This window comes from Podarcis gaigeae, assembly GCF_964106915.1.
Source record: "Podarcis gaigeae genome assembly, chromosome: 12".
Classification (NCBI taxonomy): Eukaryota; Metazoa; Chordata; class Lepidosauria; order Squamata; family Lacertidae; genus Podarcis; species Podarcis gaigeae.
Genome location: NC_139688.1, coordinates 12,415,054 through 12,427,979, shown reverse-complemented (window position 1 = coordinate 12,427,979; position 12,926 = coordinate 12,415,054). Strand labels below are relative to the sequence as shown.

Sequence of the window (12,926 nt, the reverse complement as noted above, 5' to 3'; positions counted from 1 at the left end):
TACATTTAGGGGGAAAACTTTCAACATGTGGAATGGTAGGCCTCATTTTATGTGAGGTAATTGACAAAGATAAACATAAGGCCATGAAATAAATACAAAAAAGCTGTGGACTTGGGAGTGCTTCATTTTATGTACTCTGAGGAACAAGGAACAAGAAACACACCTGGGTCCAAGTAGGGAACCAGCATTTGCGAACCTGACTTTGGGAGCTAGAGGACTAATAATCTCCGTTTTACACAGCCACATTCCTTATAAGGAGAGAACTGTGCACGGTGCATCATTTGTAGTCATGTCCAAGGTTTCCAAAATGAACAGTGGTGAGTGGGGCCCATTGGGACTGATATGGCAGATGGCCAGGAGCCCAACAGCAGGGGGCACTAGAGGCAAGTACTTCTAGTTTTGTCCCCCTCCTCCCCCACTCTACTGAGCTCTACAAGGACAACACCGAGACTGATGAGGGGGAAGCTGTCATCCCCTTGGCCTGGTTCTAAGTACTGTATGGAAGAAGGCAGTTGTGGGCTGGCTGAAGGCAAACTCAGCTTGGTGGGCCAGTGCCCTATTCACCCCTAATGAACCACCCTCCACTGAAACTGAAAGGGGGAAGAAGTGGGCGGATCAGGACCATCAAATGGAGGCAGTGGAGTTCAACCCTTTTCTACCCACTGTGACCGAGAATAAAATCCCGAAAAGGGAAGCTCCAGTTAGCACTAAAGGGAGTTTGCCTGCCCTGAGCTAAGAGCATCTGAAGGGTATTATATATATATATATATATATATATATATATATATATATATATATATTTGCTTTCGTAGATATAAAATATATATAAAAGATATATAAAATATATAAAAGATATATAAAATATAAATGCCATTTATGTAGGAAAGGGTTAAAACCCACCACCTGTAACATGCTGTGGACCTTATCCCACCCTTACATGATATTTATCATTTTCAAAACAGGCACTCAACTACAGGGGACAGCACTTAGCTTCACAGGTAGTTTCTTCCTGATATTCCACTTGAATTAAGAAATTCATCTGGGTATTTCAGAGTAGCCTAGATCATCACAATAGCAGCAGTAGAAACAGAAATAGTGATACTATAAAAGGTAAAGGTAAAGGTACCCCTGCCCGTACGGGCCAGTCTTGCCAGACTCTGGGGTTGTGCGCCCATCTCACTCAAGAGGCCGGGGGCCAGCGCTGTCCGGAAACACGTCCGGGTCACGTGGCCAGCGTGACATCGCTGCTCTGGCCAGAGCCAGAGCCAGAGCCACACACGGAAATGCCATTTACCTTCCCGCTGGTAAGCGGTCCCTATTTATCTACTTGCACCCAGGGGTGCTTTCGAACTGCTAGGTTGGCAGGCGCTGGGACCGAACGACGGGAGCGCACCCCGCCGCAGGGATTCGAACCACCAACCTTTCGATCGGCAAGCCCTAGGCGCTGAGGTTTTACCCACAGCGCCTCCTGCGTCCCACAGTGATACTATACTAAGCACCTAATGCTATAATTCAGTGCTTAAAAACAACCAGCCTTGATAGATGCTCAGACATCATTACTATTATTATTTTAAAGGGGGAGGGACCTCACAGGGTGAATGAAGTAATATTAAATGTACATCTAGTTTACATATAAATCTAGAAATCCATGCTGTTATTCTTAAATAAGTCTTGCAGAAGCCAGATCGATGCTCAGTAATATATTTGTTGGGGGGGGGGGAAGTCTTGAAAAAAAATTATAATAAAGCTCTACTAAGAAATATTTGGCTGAGCTGCTTTAAACTGCACAGCTCAGATTATTTTTCCATCTGCCCTATGTGAATGCTGAAAAGATACACCATAAATCCCCCTTTTATATTCTATGGGCCATTTGCCATGGGTGGAGATGGTAACAGCACATTACAAAACCAACAGTGCATATATTTGGAGCTGGAGCCTAATCATTTCAGATTCCTGTAGGAACATCCTAGAAGGTAGGGAAGAATGCTTAAAATAATTTCCATGACTTAATAATTCTTTCAAAGATTTATGGCTTCCATCTCAATTTCATGATTACCACTGGTTAATTCATTATATCATGCCCTCATCCACTCTCCAACTTCTTGAGAACTGATGTGCCCCTCCCTCATTAGGGATTCTTTGATCTAGGTTAAATAAGTCCAGCAATAATTCAATTCTGGCCTCCTTTTAAACATCTAGGGAGCATTGATGATTCATTGATATACATTGATGGTTCCATCATGAAGTACATAGGAGGGAACTGTTTCTTTGGAAAGCCTGACCACCTCGGTTTACATAGAATCACAGAATTGTAAAAAGTTCCCATCATAAACATCTCTAAGAATTTCTAGCGTTGCCTACTTCCCAATCTGTAAAATGTCCATGTTTGTGGAAATCCATGGAAGATAAGGGTATCCATAGTTACTCATTGTGATGGCTACATTGCCTCCAGGCTCAGTTGCAGGGAATCATGAACAGGAGACAGGCACTGCAATGTGTCTCTGAATACCAATCACTGAGGAACATGAATCGCAAGAGAGCCGTTGTACCCATGGGCTGCTTGCAAGCTTCACAGAGGCATCCGGCTGGGCACTGTGAGAACAGAATGCTGGATCTGATAGCCCTTTGTTCTGACCCAGCAGGGCTCTTAATGTAAGGTTACCAGATTTTTTTCGAAGAATCTGGGGACACTTTTTTTAAAAAAGAGAGAATAAAAAGTTATTTTAAAAGTTGTGTTTTTTTTTTAAATAAAGAAGTAATATCTTCTCTTCAGTGGTCTCCTCTGTCACTTGGCCTTCCTCTGGGCCCCGGCCTGCTCTCTTGGAGTGCTAGCCGGTGTGGAGTAGGCTCAGGTTGGACCTGGGCTCAGCCATGTGTCCTTGCCGTCCTGGTGCTCTCCTACCTCTCCTCCTCAGCGGCGGCAGCGGTGCGGCAAGGTCGGGGCTCCCCTCTTTTTTCTCCTTCCTCTCTCTTCTTTCTCCTTCTCCTCTCCTCCTTCTCCCTGTGTCGGCTCTGGGGTTTTCCTGGCCCCGGAGCACTGCTGGGCAGTTGGCCGGGTGGCCAGGTGCTCTCGCTCCTGACTCGATTTGGGTCGCAGGGGGAGGGTGTCGGTGGTTCCCCCAGTTGACGTGCCAGGCGTCTCCGGTTCCCCCTTGGCAGTGGCGGCGGCAGCAGCAGTCTCGCCAGCCTGGTAGCACAGTTGGCTATGGCTGGTTTCAGGAGCTGCTCGCTGCTGTGGCACCCACCATTTTGCTTCGCCTGAAGTCCCCATATGATGTGTCGTGTGCCGTTGAACCAGTGACGCAGCATTCATTCCCTACTAATAAATCTACAATACTTACAATATAAATCCAGGGAGATTAAATGAAATCCGGGGACATTCCAGGGATGGATTTTGTCCGGGGACAGATTTGTAAATCCAGGGACTGTCCCAGAGAAGCGGGGACATCTGGTAACCATATCTTAATGGCTCTTTGCACTCATGCAGCATTTGGATCTAACAGCTGGGGCTGCTTAGGTCAGACCTGAAGGAGCTTAGCATGCTCTCCATGCACCTCAGGACTGCAACGCAAGCCACGAACTGCATATACAGTGAGCGCAAGGTTGGTATGGTGGAGATTATTTATAGACTGCTTTTTAGCCCAAAGTGACAAATGACACTGCTCCCCTTGTAAATCTCTCCTTGACAGATGCATAGTACTGCTGCTTTGAATATCACCTCAGGTCCACACACCCATTTTCAAGGCCTGCTGCCTTAAGAGCATCTTCCAAGTGGGCGTCACCCGAAAAGAATTAATCAGAAGTCTGGTCCATCTCCCCCAGGTTCCTCCCACTGGCCCTAAGGTGGGCCTTTGGTCTGATCTGGAAGGATGCTTTGTAGTAGCAGTCAGTGGGACGGGGTGACGCTTACAGTGGTACCTCACTTCAGGTTATAGACTCCGCTAACCCAGAAATAGTACCTCAGGTTAAGAACTTTGCTTCAGGATGAGAACAGAAATTGCGCGGCGGCAGCGGGAGGCCCCATTAGCTAAAGTGGTACCTCAGCTTAAGAACAGTTTCAGGTTAAGAACGGACCTCCAGAACGAATTAAGTTCTTAACCTGAGGTACCACTGTACTTGGTTTCCCAGTGCTGGAGTCACTGCTGGTTACTGAGAGGGAGAGAGGCAGAGTGTGGGGCAGTTTAAGTACAGTGGTGCAGCCACGCCAACGTTCCCGATGTTGCCCCCACACCCCACCGACCTCCCCTCCACCTCCACCCTCTTCCTCTTGGTAACCAGCAGATATTCTGGTATTGGGAAGACACATCAGCCCAACCCAACTACACTGCTGACTACTACTGTTCCTATGTAACATTTAGAGCACACAATATTCCCCTTACATGCATTTCCGGAGGCACAATCAGAAGTACTACCTCCCTGCCTGAACAAGAATTTTTATCAGAATGGACACTCTTTGGGGAAAGGAAGTGAAAGAATCAAACATCAGCATTCAGATAGATTTTTGCTAGGAATTTCTACAGTACATCTCGGTGCATTAAATGACTTGTTAATACTTCTTTATTGTAGCAAGATAGGAGTACCAGCAACTCACTTTATTTTTTGGTAAGGAAAGTGAGTTGCTGGTACTCCTATCTTGCTGGTAGTGCCGGGAGTGCCAGCACAAAATGGCTGCCATCGGCAGCAAACCAAGAAGAGGGGCCAGCTTTTTTCATTTTCTCCTGACCTCAGGCCCATCGGGTAGCTTTGTTTTGCTTGATTTCCGAGGCCACACCATGTACATTTTGGATGACAGGAGTATAAATCTGGGTTTCTCGCATCCAAGCTGAACGCTACAACACCCCCTACAACATACGACCCTTAAAATAAAAGTTACAAGTTAATAAATTTCTCTGCCACAGCTGCACTAAGGGGAACTGAGAACCTGAGGGTAATTGGGTTCATGGCCGCGAATAAAGTATTTATAGGTGGCCTGATTTAAAGGCATTCAAAGTCAGTGGAAGTTTCCTGGGCACTGTGACAAGCTGTGAGATTTTATAAAATATATTAAAACGGACGATTCCAAGGGCCGATATTCTTACAAATCTGTTGTGCCTAGGGCACTTTTAATGTATTTGTTTGAGAGCTGATCTGGATCTCAGGCTTCAGTTGTACAGAAGTTTCTAGTCCTCACGTATATGGGGGGCAATTATGGAGAATAGTGGTAGCAAGCAGGGAAATGCAGATGTTTAGGCCCAGGAATGAGAAAGCCAACAAAAGGGACCCCATTGTTATTTTTCTTTACAATGTACTTCATGGCTCATCAATGCAGCACCTATAGGTGCACATGCAGTCAACAGATACATCCCCTGACACCCATCTTAAACCCCACTTGCACTGCCCCCTCCATGCTGAAAGCCTTCTCTTGGAGGGTTTGTGTCTGTCATTTGCAGAAGTGCCCAGGACCCCAATAGCTTGGCAACCCTTAATGTGGGCAGTTACACTCTGCTCCTGGTTGATCTAACTCTGACTGACCTGGTCCAGACTTCTGCAGGGTCTCACCTGGCCAGACCAGAGCAGGGTGTTATAATCTGGAACAGAATTTAAGAAAGGGTCTTTCCAGCCCATGTCCCTGCATAAAAAAATCTGTTTGTGAGACCAAGCATGATATAATTTCTAACGTTGCTGTCATGTTCAGTTGTCACTTTGCTGTCACTTCTAACATCTCACCAGGAAGAAATTTGTCACACTTGTTAGTTATGCAGATTTAGGACCGCTTCGAAACAGCTGGCTAGCAAAAGTTTTGTAGCAGGCTAAACGCTTCAAGAACTCAGCCCTCCCCAACCTTGGGTGAAGGTCATTAAAAAAAACTGTGCCAAAGATCACTGGTTTCGTAGTGGATAGCTCAATGAAAACATCGACCCAGAATGCAGCAGCTGTGAAAAAGCTGGATTCCATGCTAGGGATCATTAGGAAAGGAATAAAAAATTGACAATATTTGCAATGCCTTTAGACAAACCTAAAATGTGACCACATTTGGATTACAGAGAATAATTCTAGTTGCAGAAAAGGGGCATCATAACTCTTAAGAGGCTAGAAAAGCACCCCTAAGAGGAAAGGGTGCTAATTCTAGGACTTTTAGGGTGGGTGGGTGGAAATACGTAAGTGGGGTGGACATCAAAGAAATGTAAAACAAAAAACAAACATCCACCCATGTGTGGAGAAAGTGGAAAGGGAAAAGCTTTGGAATAACCAGCCTTATATTACCAACATGCTTAAGTCTAATTAATGCATGAAGGAGTTAATATCATAAAATAAGCTGTCCTGCCAGACTTAGCTATGTCCACTTCCCTTACCTTGGGGGAAAATGGGTAAACAAACTTATTGTTTCCCCAACCTACATGAGAAGCTCGATATGTGAAGAGGTTTGAGCTGGTTGCTCCAGCTCAGACTGCATGGCTCTCACAAGCCACACTTGAGTTCCTATTCCAATAATTTAGGAACTTTCAGCAATGTAACTAAGCCAAGCATTACTGCCTGTGTAACTTTTTCTGAATGCCGTATGGAAAAGCACGTGAACCTGGCCTTTTGAGAGTTTGCAAGTAAACCATTTTTAACTTACCAAACGTGTGGTCTTTTTATATGCTGGGGAAGAGGAAAACTTTGGAACTCACTTTAAAGAGCTTATTTTAAAGATCTATCAGCCTATCTTTCCATGTTTCACTTGTGCTGCATATTATTGACTTTAAATCTCTGTTGGGGTTCTCTCTTGGCATCCAGGAATTCTCCTTTATGTACCTATATTTTTCTTGAACCAACAGAAGTTCCCCCCTGCACGCTGCATAGTTAAAGTGGAATCTGTTGTCGCAAGACATGGCGATGGTCACCAGTTTAAGGGATTAGACAACTTCATGGAGACTAAGGATAATAAAGGCTACTAGCCATGATGACTATATTTGTACAGAATCATAGAATTGCAGAATTGGAAGGGACCACAAGGACCATCTGGTCTAACCCCCTGCAATGCAGGAATCTTTTGCCCAACATGGGGCTCAAACCCATCACCCTGGGTCTCATGTTCTTTTTCCCCCCCCTTATTAAATTTTTTTATTTCATGGAAGTAAAGAATATGTACACACACACACATATAAACATACAAAAGTAAAAGTATTACACAGACAAATAAAGATAAAGAAAGAAATAAAAGTGAGAGAAATATATAAAAACTTAATTTTCACTTTGGTCACATTTCTTAATCTTCATTTTCAAAACTTCCTTTAGCTTTCCCGAAAATCATTCGGAGTAACACTTTAAATTACACATTTCTTAGTATATATTGTCATTGTACCTTTTTATATACGTTTCTTAGTGTATATTAACCTTACATATTATTTAGTCTCCTATTCTCTTTAAACAATAACTCACAATCTTTCACAGTGCGTCTCTAAATCCCTTTAGCGTTATTTTCCCTTGACTAATAAGTTCCAAGTAATCTACATATTTTCCCCAATCCTCAGTGAACTTTTGGTCTCTTATGTATCTTACTTTGCCTGTAAGTCTGTCCAATTCCATATAATCCAACAGCTTATATCTCCATTCCTCCACCGTTGGTGTCTCCTGCTTTTTCCACATCTGGGCCAGCATTACTCTTGCTGCTGTAACTGCATAATATACTAATCTACGATCTTCTTTTCTTATCTCATAACCCAATATACCTAGTAGGAAAAATTCTGCTTTCTTTGGAAACGTATATTTTAAAATCTTCTTCAGTTCTATATAAATTTTTTCCCAGAACTGTTTAACTTTTCCACACTCCCACCACATGTGATAGAAGGAACCCTCACTAACCCTACATTTCCAGCACTTGTTATCCACCTTATACATTTTCGATAATTTCATAGGTGTTAAATACCATCTGTAAAACATCTTCATTATGTTTTCCTTTACCGTTACACACGCCGTGAAATTTAGTCCTTCCTTCCAGAGTTTTTCCCAATCTGCAAATAGTATATTATGTCCTACATCCTTTGCCCAGCGAATCATTACACACTTAACCTCCTCATCCCCTAAACTCCAATCCAACAGTATCCTATACATTTTTGAAACAATTTTTTCTTCTTTGTTTATAATCTCCGTCTGAAACTTAGATTCCTTCTCTGCATAGCCTCTTTCTTTAAGATCCTTTAAGGATCCTGGGTCTCATGTTCTAGAAACTGAGCTAGACTAGTTTCTACAAAATATATTCAGCATGCCCCTGAATGCTAGTTGCTGGGGAGTTAAGAGAGTGCTTTGGTCCTCATGTCCTGCTCGTGAGCTTCCCAGAGGTATCTGTCTGGTCACTGCAAAAAAGAAAATTGTGGAACTGGACAGAACTTGGGTCTGATTCAGCCAGACTCTTGATAGACAGGCTTTCTGGGGAGTGGGGCTCCAACAGTGAGACTTAACCATGAGGAAGAGCTGTCATCCTTTATTGACTGCATCTAATTATACAAAACCTAAAGAAAGAAGGGCTAATTCTCCACTTTCTAATTTCAAGGAACCCACTTTGCTTTTATTATCAATGACACTGGAGTCCACACTGCTACTAATCCGAGGAAAAAAGCCCACACACAAATTGGGTGTGCAAAGTTTCAGCTCTTAACAAAGCACCAGCAACACATATATAATGAGCAAGTGATCCTCTTAGACACTTGCTTTGTACTTTGTGTAATGCTGAATAATTAAAGCGAGGCCTAAATGGCCTTTGCGTATTAATCGAAACTGCGTTAAATCTTGCTGCACAGCTTCTCCACTTTCTTTGTTGCTTGACTCATTTTCTCCTGCTTACATAATAGCTTCAAATTGGCCCAGAATTTGATGTGTAAAACAACCAGTTTCAAAGCTTGAGCACAGCTCTGTTACATCCATATGTAGCACTTTTTGAAAAAGAAGAAGAGAAAGTCAAATTTGTACCTATTAGTGTCTGCTTGCAAAACACCACATTACCCAACCTGCTCAGGTGTTAACTCCCTTCTGTCTGCATCACTTCCTAATACAGTGCCAGAAGCCTGTATTTTAATGTGATAGTGCCTGTTATCCGGATCCAAGATGGCACAGTTTCTGAATGTGAAAAGGATGATCGGATGGATGGAGTCTGGAACCCTTCCAGTGCAGGAGGCTGTCAGTGAAATCATTACTGGCATGTTTATCTCCAATCAGCCAAAAATCTGTCACCTAGATGACCATAGGATACATCTCCAGCCAACTTCAGACAAATACTCTCCAATCACTGCTTCAATTTGCCCTTTAAATCATCTTGAAAATAAACAAAACATGCAGCTAAAACACACCTATTACCTATGACTAACCTCTCTCATTCCTTTTTAAACTTTTATTTTTTTTCAAAGAATCATTTATATGCATATTAGTATCTCATTTCTGTTTAATATGGAATGTGGTTGCTGCTCTGCGAAGCATAAGATTGGGCCACAAATCAGTGATTCTCAAAGTCTTTGAGGGGCTCATGGGTGATTTGTGTGTTGCTCATTGAAAGCAAGCGTTGGGGGCAAAACCTCTGAAACAACAGCTAGATAAGTTTAACTCCTGTTCCTCGAAATTTATTTATTTGTTAAATTTCAACATACACACCTAGTTTCGACTATTGAGTTCTCAAAACAGTTTGCAACATACAATGATGATGATAATGTATTTTTTCCCAAATATATATTTTGTATGCAGTTTGGTATTAAAAAAACAACAACCCAAAAAACAACAACTGAGCACCACAACGGAAAATTTGGAGAAAGACTAAATCCAATCCACACATTCATCCATCATATTTTAGTTTGACATTAGATTTTTTTACTGATTTTTAAAATCTTTTCTGTATTTTATTCCTTGTACACTGCTTAGAGACACTTGTAGCTAAACAGTATATAAACTGTTTAAAGAAATAAGTGGGTCAGGTCAGTTTTTATCAGAATTTGCAAAGAACAAAGCCCTCAAGCTTCTTGCTAAGAAGTCAACTTAGTACAGAGTATTAACAAACCTCTGATGTATTCAAAGGATTTATGTAGGGGAAATATTTAATGAACGTCATTTGCATATCAAAACCAGTTAAAAAACTGGCAATCCACTAGCAATCCCGTGGAAAGAAAAATGATTTAAAAACAGAGGGTCTACCTTTAGCACAGCTGAGGGCTACTTCTGCTGCAGGTAAACTTGGCTGCACTGTTGTATCACTTGGCTGTCATATAAACATATACCGTATTTTTCCGTCTTAAAGATGCCCCCATGTATAAGACACCCCCTATTTGGGGGGACTCCGATTTAAGAAAATGGGGATGCCCCCTGTGTATAAGACGCCCCAAAATTTTGGTCACTATTTTTAAGGGGAAAAACCTAGTCTTATAAATGGAAAAATACAGTAAGCATCTGTAACATTCCTTACATTTGTCCCAGTGAGGAGCAGCTACAGGTCATGCTGCAAATGGTAAGAAAAGTTCAAAAATGGAGGGTTTTCAAACACTATCACAGCAAAACCCTTAATTTAAAAAAAAGGCAGCTGGACTTCCACAACCATAACTAACAACCTGGCCCTTATCTCCGCAGTGCACCACTTGCAGGACATATAGATCAGAGCTTTAGATTCCACACATGCACACAAACACCCCACCGGGCATCTTAGCGTAGCTGTGATGCACATAAACCTCTCCCCCCCCCCCAAAAAAAAAGCACTGGTGCACATTTGCACTGGCAAGTTCTTCTGCCCAGAATCGGACACTATTTTTGCACGTTCCTTCACTGCAAGCAGCTCAACAGCAGGCATAGGACAGAGGGCTGTAAATGACTGACTGGTAAATGGCTGCCTCTTGGTTTTCTGACCTAGATTTAGGCACATGGAAGCAAGTGAGGAACATCAGTGCTCCCTGGAGCCACAGGTGGCCTGAAAAATAATAAACAATCAAATAGGACCTGCAACAGAATGTTGCAGTGCAAAGTGTTCCTGCTCACTGTCAGCCACACCCTTTTTCAGGATACATTACTCAGAAGTAGCCTGTGCATGAAGTGAGGAGAAGCCATTTGCCTCAGGCAGCGGATCCAGCCCTCTACCAACCTCACTGCTGCTTGTGCCACGCCCTTGCTGCTGCCGCTGTGTTGTGAGGGTAAAAAAAGGTAAAGAGGCAAAGGACCCCTGGACGGTTAAGTCCAGTCAAAGGCAGCTATGGGGTTGCGGTGCTCATCTCGCTTTCAGGCCGAGGGAGCCAGCGTTTGTCCTCAGACAGCTTTCTGGGTCATGTGGCCAGCATGACTAAACCGCTTCTGGCACAACGGGACACAGTGATGGAAACCAGAGCGCATGAAAACGCCGTTTACCTTCCCGCCGCAGTGGGGCCTATTTATCTACTTGCACTAGTGTGCTTTCGAACTGCTACGTTGGCAGGAGCTGGGACAGAGCAACGGGAGCTCACCCCATCGTGGGGATTCAAACCGCCGACCTTCTGATCGGCAAGCCCAAGAGGCTCAGTGGTTTAGACCACAGTGCCACCCGCATCCTGCTGTTGTGAGGGTACAGTTGCTGTGATGGAGCTGGTGGCAGCACGGGCACAATGGCGGGGACAGGGTGGGGACCCATATCTGTGGAGTGTGTGTGTCTGGGTGTCAAAATGCCCTGACACCTTTCACTTTGTCCTATCACCCAATTTCCAATTCCCCCTCTTGCCACCTTCAACTATCTGTCAGCATTCTGTAGCCACTGAGTCCTTATTGGTCTGCTTTTGGAGTTCTTTTCTTAACATTTCTTTTAGGGGTTTCTCCGAACCTGCTGATGCCTCCCTCTTGTGAGTGGCTGGTGCTGTTATGACTGTAAAAGCGGCAGCACTCCTGCCTGAAGTCCAGAAATAGAGGGGACGACAAGATTCTCCCCAACCTCTCAGTGAATCAGTGCAGTAAATGGATGACACCATGACTTATGCTCGTGACTGAATACTGGAAGGGGATTGGTTGGCACATGCAGCCGAATCAGGATTCACAGACACAAGGCTGAGACTCTCTTAGAAAGGTCTGTACCCAAGAGATCAAATTAATATTAATAAAAAATACTCTAGTCAAACGAAATCGCAGGCAGGAGTCAAGATAAAAGCAGTGGAAGAAAAATGATAAAATAACAGTAATAGAGAAACTTTTTGTAATAGGCAAAGATATAATGCGGTAGAAAAGGTTTCAGTCAAAACACCGTGGAGCTGGGGGTGGATAGTCAACTTGTGAAACAACGTAATTATTTGATATGAAGATTATTGTGAAAATGTTTGAAATTACACACACACACACACATACAGCAAAGGAAAAAAAAGGAAAATAGAGTCTATACCTTCCTGTTCACTTGCTGCAAATTCTAAGGGAGATTATCTGCATTTTAGAAACTATGTATATTAATAGCCCATTTCCCCCTCTCAAATCTAGAGCTCCCTCTTCATTTTATCTCCAAATAAATTGTTTTCACAGCTACCTTTTAGACAGAAATCTGCAGAGCCAGAAGCAACAATGTGCTGATGCTAGGGAAGAGCTTATTGCGATGCACAGTGGAGATGGGATGCATAATGGGCCTCCGTTTTATTTCTGCAGGTTCGAAAAGTGCCTGTCAGAATCAAGGCAGGAATATTAAGAAGAGAGTCTGTGTTATTTTTTGCTATTTGCTTGCGACAATCATTACGCTGGTAGGCAGGTGGATAATGAATGCTGAAGAGGCCTGCCAGTGTCTGTGTACCTTTGCCCGAATCCGGCAAGGAAATGTCAAAAGTGTGAAGCTGTGTTCTGCACATGCAATTGCTTAGAGATGTATACCTGCCGCTGATGACAAATGAGCATTTGTTCAGAGGTGACACTGGTTTGAGAGGAGCCTCTGTGGCCCACGGCCAACTCATCTTGCTCTCCTGGAAGGCAGGTGTGGTGGCTAGAGTGTTGGACTAAGA

The 12,926-nt window shown here is 43.4% G+C and overlaps 1 protein-coding gene across 8 annotated transcripts in view; it reads right to left on the bottom strand.

The window, feature by feature from the left end:
- Positions 1 to 12,926, bottom strand: part of DPP6 (dipeptidyl peptidase like 6) — a 513,612-nt gene that overhangs the window by 171,095 nt on the left and 329,591 nt on the right. The gene's annotated exons all lie outside the window — the stretch shown is intronic.